This window comes from Helianthus annuus, chromosome 2 (genome assembly GCF_002127325.2).
Source record: "Helianthus annuus cultivar XRQ/B chromosome 2, HanXRQr2.0-SUNRISE, whole genome shotgun sequence".
Classification (NCBI taxonomy): domain Eukaryota; kingdom Viridiplantae; phylum Streptophyta; class Magnoliopsida; order Asterales; family Asteraceae; genus Helianthus; species Helianthus annuus.
The window spans coordinates 59,117,827-59,125,981 of record NC_035434.2 but is presented as its reverse complement, the minus strand read 5'-3'; positions in this window follow the sequence as shown (position 1 = coordinate 59,125,981).

Below are 8,155 nucleotides of genomic sequence, written 5' to 3'. Positions count from 1 at the left end.
TTATGTTTTTGCGGAAGCAATGGCCTAGTCCCCGTATAATACTTTATGCTTGCTTGAAATATAGCTCACCCTCAGCATAAAAAATGATGAAACATTGCAAAATGCTAATCACGTGCTGTTGAAGAAAAGATTCTCTAAAGGGAACACACCAAAAGTCGAACCGTCATCTCTCTGCTGAACGGAAGTTCTGACCTGAGCTCTCACGGCTTCGCATTTAATCCTTTAACAGATATCATCTGTGGTATACTCACCTGTAAGACTGAATATTGGAATCTGGATACGGGAGTATATTCAAGAGGTGGGACACATGAATAAGTTTAAGTCTCTAAAATACTAAATTCATATCCTGAACAGATTGAAATTTGTGTGAAAATTTAAAGTGGATCAGTATATCGACAATCTAATTGAATTTTTTAAATTCTGAGTATCTAATTAAGGCTTAATGGTACTTGTGACTTGTCTAATAGCTGATATGATTCCCTAACACGCTCAACCAAAAATTTGTTTGTAAATAGTTTACTTTTACTACATTTTATTTTTGTTTCTAAAATTCAAAAAGCTCAAAAAGATTTTATTGTTTTCTAGTTTAGAGTCTTTATAAAAAAATTCAAAAAGATTTTTCATTTCTGCTTTATTTTCCGACAAACCAAAGTGGAAAGCTGATCTACTGATTCACAATCAGGAGCAGATGCAGGAAGATTCTAGCTGGATGATGAGTTTGGAGCTTACTATGTTTGTTCTAAAAATTTAATAAAAGTTGATGCAAGTTCATTAAATTGAAACTTGTAATTTTCAGAAAATGCTTTGAAAATGTTTTGAACAAAATCAGTTTGTTTTGACAACAGATCAACCAAGGTCATTAAGTTGGACTTGGTAGATTAATTGAGTAATCAGGGTCATTAATTTGGACCTGAATACTTAAGTGGATTTCTAAAACTGACGAACTGATAAGAGAAGTCTAAGATTGTATAGATTGTAATGTTATATGTTTGAGTAACGGGAAACAGGAATCAAAATCTGCGCGGTAATTAAAATATCAAAGTTTGAGCCAGATCACAATCCTAGATCCCAGCTAATCGAGAGGGGGAGTCATCGAAAAGGGGAGTCTAGATTCTAGATCAACATTCAAAGGGGAGTTTGAAGATTAGAGTTTAAAGATAGAAGATTGAAGGATGCTTTTACAAGTTCAAAACAATTCAGAGCAGAGATCGTTACATCAAGACTAAAGACTGAAGACAGGATGCTAAAGACTTCGTCAACATTCAAGGGGGAGTCTGTTGGTGCACTGTTTTCTGTTAACTTCGTCTTTATAGAGTCTTGTATTGTATGTTTTAGATCAGGGCACGAAAATCAAGAAAACAGGATTTAGGTTAATTCCGCATGAAATGGTGCGACATATGTTTCAAACGGAATTAAGGTTTTCACACGGTATTAGTAATTCCGCACGGAATTATCTAATTTCGCATGAACTCATGATTCCGCTTGTACTCGTTTCAAGCGGAATTACACCACTATATATATCTGTTGTCTCTGATTCTTTTTAAAACGGAATTACTGTGTTGAGAGCTGAGGTGCTGCCGGATTTTTGTCAGAATTGTTTGTAATAGCTCAGGAAATCAGTAATAGATAAAGATTGAAAAGGAACAAGCTGTGTTGACATCTTTTACATTGATTTCGCTTTTGTATCTGATGATGAACTACTCAGAATGACTGTTTAAGGTCACCAGCCGATCCAACATTTTGCAAGGTCAAAAACCTAAAAACACAAAAATAAAAAATATGAACAATTATTTACAAAAATAAAATAGGGAATATCATAATTGCTCAGGGATCAAATCACAAGGTTTCGGGCTTGACTTCACTTATCAACACTGATCTACTACTGAATTGTCTAAACGATTGCCAGTATATTTGTCCACCTAAACTCATCTCCCTAGACCTTTTCCATGTGACTGCCTGTAACTAATTTTATCATGTTTTTATTTCTTAACAATGAACACCCAAACAAATACTAATCAAATCCTGGAATTATAGTCAGCACACTCTATCATGCAAGCCGTTTCCCTACCACATATTTCCACAAGTCTGTTCAAGATTTTTGAAACCTTGACCGGGACTAGATTAGGAAAAGAACAGAATAGATCATAAGCAGAGATGATATAATGTACATATCAAATGAGTTTTTCTCAGTTTGATATAGGTTTTTGGGTTTCTTTTGGGCACTTGAGGGCCTCTTTCGGGTGTAAATTAATATATAAGGCGACAGACGTAAAGCTAGGTCTTTGCTCACGCAAAACAGAAGCTAAACGCTGCTTAGCACCTCTAGGTCTTTGCTCACGCAAAACAAAGGATATACATGACTTTTTCAGAAAAGATTTTAGAACTAAACCAAAATTGTGTGTATCGGGACATCACACATGCATTCAAATAGGAGTGAGCTAATTCCAAGTGATGTTCTTTCCTGAGGTCATAGACTAATTTAGGGTCTGAACAGAAACAGCCAATGTTTCCAGCCTTAAGGAAAGAGCCTACCTACATATCCTTCTAGAGTCAAACTATTTCGATACTGGTTTTACATGAGTCAGCCTTTTACCACAATATGAAAATTCATTTCATTTCCCATGTCATGCAATGCTTCTTTTTGTATTTTTCTAAATTTTCAATGTTTTTTGTATTTTTCAAAATTTTCAATGTTTTTGTAATTTTTCAGAATTTCTCCCCCTAAATTTATGCATAAATAAAAACTACCTAAGAATAGAAAACTTTATGAACAAATTTACCTACGAAAAACAAAAACATGCCCAGCCGGTGTAATGGATCATTTTCAGAAAATCCACAAGCACTTGAAACTTTGAACTGCTGACAGGTTTTGTGAACAAATCGGCAGCATTTGCATCTGTGTCAATTTTTTCCAGTTTGATAAGACCTCTGCCAAAACAGTCTCGTATCAAAAGAACTTTAATATCAATGTGCTTGGTTTTTCAGTGGAAGACAGGATTTTTCACAATTTGAATAGCAGCATCATTATCGCGGTAAATGGTAGTATTAAGATAAGTTAAACCGTAATCTTGCAATTGATGTTGAATCCACACCACATGGGAACTAGACGTAGAAGCCGCAACATATTCTGCTTCAACTGTGGAGATCGCCACCGTTTGCTATTTCTTGCGTTGCCAAGAATTGAGCCTATCACCCAAAAATTGACATCCGGCTGATGTGGATTTCCTGTCCTTGTCAGTGCCTCCAAAATTACTCTCAGAAAATGCAAACAGGTCAAAATTAGAATCCCTCAGATACCATAGACCAAAACGAGGTCGGCCTTTAAGGTACCGAAAGATTCGTTTAACAGCAGTAAGATGAGAGTTTTTAGGATTAGCCTGATATCGCACACAGTTGCAGACAGCAAACATGATGTCTGGACGACACACTGTCAGATACATCAACGACCCGTTCATAGACCTATAAAGGCGTTGATCAACAGGCGATCCTTCTGCATCTTCAGTCAGTAATGGTCTTTCTGCTAGGGGTGAGCAAAAAGAAAAACCCGACCCTACCCGACTATTACCCTACCCAACCCGAGAACCGATCAAACATAAAATACAGAACCGATTCACTACCCTAAAATATAGGGTCGGTTCGGTTCATAGGTCCAAGTCGGGTTTCACCATGAAAAGAACCGAGAACCGACCCGACCCGACCCTATTTTATATGAAAAATTGGAACCGATCTAAATACCTAGGTACTTGGGTTCGGGTCGGGTTGGGTATTTATCGGTTCGGTTCTCGGTTATTTTCGGTCCGGACCTAAATTTGCTCACCCCTACTTTCTGCCATTGGAGTTTCAGCCGGTTTTGCGTCAGTAAACTTGAATTTTGCCAGCACATCGTCCACATACTTTCCTTGATGAATAAGAATGCCTCGAGAATCCTATTTAACTTGTAAACCCAAGAACATGGTCATCTCTCTGAGCGCACTCATCTCGAATTTCTTTTTCATAACTCTCTCAAATTCCTTGCAAAGCTCCCCACTTGTTGATTCGGAGATAATATCATCGACATAAATTTGAACCAAGATAAGATCCTTTCCCACTCTCTTAATAAACAGCGTCTGATCTATTGTGCCACGCGTGTACCCATAAGCTAGAAGATGTTCAGTCAGAGTTGCGTACCAAGCTCTTGGCGCTTGGTGCAATCCATACAATGCCTTGTTAAGTTTGTAGGCATATTTTGGATGATCTGGATGAACAAAACCTGGTGGTTGCTCAACAAAGATTTCCTCCTTCACATCTCCATATAAAACGCGGTCTTGACGTCCATCTGATAAACAGTGAACCCCATGTAGGACGCGTAGGCTAAGAAGATTCGGATGGCCTCAAGTTGAGCAACTGGGGCATAAACTTCATCATAATCCAGTCTCTCTATCTGTCTGAATCCCTGGACCACCAATCTTGCTTTGTTTCGAACAATAACCCCTGCAGAATCTTGCTTGTTTCTGAACACCCATCGAGTTCCGATTTTGCGTTTCCCTTTCGACAAGTCCATAAGCTTCCATACACCGAGCTTCTCAAACTGGTTCAGCTCTTCATGCATAGCGTCCACCCAGCCTGGTTCCTGCAAAGCTACATCAATGGTCTTAGGTTCTATTTGAGAAATGTAGCAAGAGTTTAAGCAAGTAATAATGGTTTCGGATTGGCTCCTGGTTTGAACTCCTGCATCTACAGGACCAATCACGTTCTCAATTGGATGATTTCTTTGAACAGTTGTTGGGATGGCAAATTCAGGTATGGTCTCGTCTTGAGTTTTGTTGATGTTGCTCGACTCCCCCTCATTAGATGCTACAGTACTGTGAACCACAATTGTAGTAACAGTATAATATTCAGGAATGGGGTCAGGAAACAATGCAGATCCTGAATCATTAGAGGTAACACCTCCTGATGATGCACCTTCAGGGGATTGATGGGACGTTTGATGCGACGTAGGATGGTCAGTAAATCTCATTCCTGGTGGATCTATAGTATGATTTTGCAAGCTCCCTTCGTCCTGTTCCTCTTCTTCTGTATCACCAAACGAAAGTGGTTGTTTCGAAATCGACACGCCTGCATCTGTAGGAAGACTTGACAGAATGTTAAAGATTTAGACAAATCAACATAATCATATAACCAATCTGGACCAACTCTAGCATCCGTAGAATTTTCTTCGAGCCATTCAATGTTGCACGACTCGACGACCTTCTTGGTTACTATATTGTATACTCTATAGGAAGATCCTTTCGAGTATCCAATAAAGAAACACTCGTCCCCCTTGACCTCAAACTTCCTGTTAGTGTCCATGAGTAACAGCACACACGGACAACCAAAGATACGGAAGTGTGGGACCGAGGGTTTACGTCCTTCCAGAATCTCATAGGGTGTTTTTATATGACGTTTGTTTACTAAAGTGTGATTCGGGATGTAACAAGTCGTGCTAACTGCTTCGGCCCAAAAGAAACTAGGAAGCTTTGAATCGACCAGCATTGTTCGTGCCACCTCTATAAGAGTATGATTTCGTCTCTCAGCCACTCCATTTTGTTGTGGAGTACATGGTGCACTATATTGTCGTTCGATTCCCTTTGTTGCGCAGAATGTAACCAAGGTGATATTCTTGAACTTTGTCCCATTGTCTGATCGAATAGCCTTCACTCTTGTACTAGCTTGATTCTCAACAAGAGTGATGAACTATTTAATTAAACCCACAGCCTCATTCTTGTGACTCAGAAAGTAAACCCATGTGTAACAAGAGTAATCATCTATTATCACAAGACAGTATGACTTTTTGCCAATGCTCAGCACATTTACAGGACCGAAAAGATCCATGTGTAGTAACTCAAGCACAACTTTTGTCGAAGGTGTAGACTTGGATTTATAAGGCTTTCGATGTGCTTTTCCTTTTGCACAAGCAACACATTTCTCTACCAGCATGAAATATTTGATTGGTAGATCACGGACCATTTGACCTTTAGCAAGTCGATTCAGATTCTTCATGTTCACATGCCCAAGGCGACGATGCCACAAGAAACCATCATGTTCTAAAATCGTCGAGAAAAGGAAAGTAATTTCTTCACACGGTTTCTTGTTCATGTCAATAACATATGCATTTCCTCTTCTCTCGGAAGTCATCAAAAACCAATCCTCAGGTATCACGATTCCTGGTTTTAGCACATAACATCCCTTCTTTGTAAAATGAACTGAATTTCCTCTATCACAAATTGGTGAAATGCTCAGCAGATTGTGTTTAAGTTCTGGGACGTAGTTCACATTCTCGAAGCTTAGTACGCTGTTTCGCACTGTTCCTTTCAACGTTATTCTGCCTGATTCTTCTCTCACAAAAGAGACATATCCACCATCAAATTCTTTTACATTGATGAGTTGGGCAAGTCTCCTGTCATGTGCCTGGAACAGCCACTATCCATGTACCAAAGTTGCACGGTAGTCCTCCACGGCTGTTCCTGCATGATTAGAGGGATCGGTTAGCTTTAGGAACCTAGCCCATAGTGAATCTGGGTTTTCCTTGAGCGTCGATGTATGTCACTATCACGACCCCCGACCCACCCTGGACGGAATCAGGTGTCGTGAGCAGTCCAGTGGTACCGGTGATTATTTTTTTTTTAAATATTGCAGCGGAAATTTCATCAGGACCGTGAGTTAGGAAAAATATCAGAGTTAAGAAAACACCGGATTTTATTTAAATAGATGGAATAAATTCCATTTTTACAAAGGTAGCTTTTAATAAAAACAATATTTCTTAATTTGATTTAATTAATAAAATAAGCCACTTCTCGAAGTCTTTCAGTGCCGGATCCAATCCTTACTCCAATTTACTGTAATTACCTGAAACGCGTTTTTAAAAAGGTTTTGTCAGCGGGAAATACTGAGTGAATCATTCATTTTACTGAAAACGACACATTTGTTATAATTAGGTTCGCCCACCTAAAGTGATAAAACAGTAGTAATGTGCACAATACCCCACATACCGGCTGTAATTTGGTGATTACATAAACTTAATCACTGTAATTATAACTCTAAAAACAATTTGGAGTATTGTAAAACAGTTGATAAAAAGAGAATGACTCACTCTATAAGCATGCAGGATTGAGTTAACAAGCTTCTTGATTCTACTTCTTCCGATAATTAAGCATGCACTTTATTATTCTGGATCTTCTGATGATTTAATAGTTTGTTTGATTGTAAGTGTGTAGTTGGGAGTATTCTTGGTAGTTAAACACATAGTTTAACAGAATGGAATACGTATTTGTGTAAAACCCAAATCAAACCTTAACGGTAGTCACGAGATTCGAACCTTAACGAATTTCACAAAGTATAGCCTTATTTAGACAGTACTTTGGTATCCATTTAATAAACTCCCAAAGTATAGTACTTTGGATTCTGTTTGATGAAATTCACAAAGCACAACACTTCGGCATTCGTTAGATGGTTCCTGAATCGATCGGACACGACATCGCTTTGGTGATTATTGGTTAGAACACCAACGTATAGAGAGAAGAATAGAAGAAATGAACAAAGGAAAATGAATCCTAAGCTTCCTATTTATAGGTAGATTTATTCCTTAGCTAGGAAGTTTCCTTAACCATTAAGTTTCCTTAACTATTAAGTTTCCTTAATTATTAAGTTTTCCTTAACTATTAAGTTTCCTTAACTATTAAGTTTGCTTATCCATTTAACTAAATAACTTACTTAGCTTAATTAATCTTGCTTAGCTTAATTAATCTTGATTAACTTAATTAATCTTGATTAATTAATCATACTTAACTTAATTAATAGATTAATTAATCTACTTAGCTAGCTTAGCTGCTAAGTTTATTTAACTATTAAGTTTACTTAGCTATTAAGTACTCTAGCAGCTCCTTGCTTACGAGTTCTAATTTCTAGATACAATGGAACTCGTATTAGTGTATTAACTCAATTCAACTTTAAAAATAATCACGAGATAAAACCCTCACAACGAATGACAAAGTGTAATCACTTAAACATCCATCGGATTCACAACGAATGACAGAGTATTCCCGAGTTCGGGTGGTACTTAAACATCCTGTCGGAATCACGACTAATGACAAAGGATAGCACTTAAACATCCCGTCGGATAGTTTCAGTCGATCGGAGA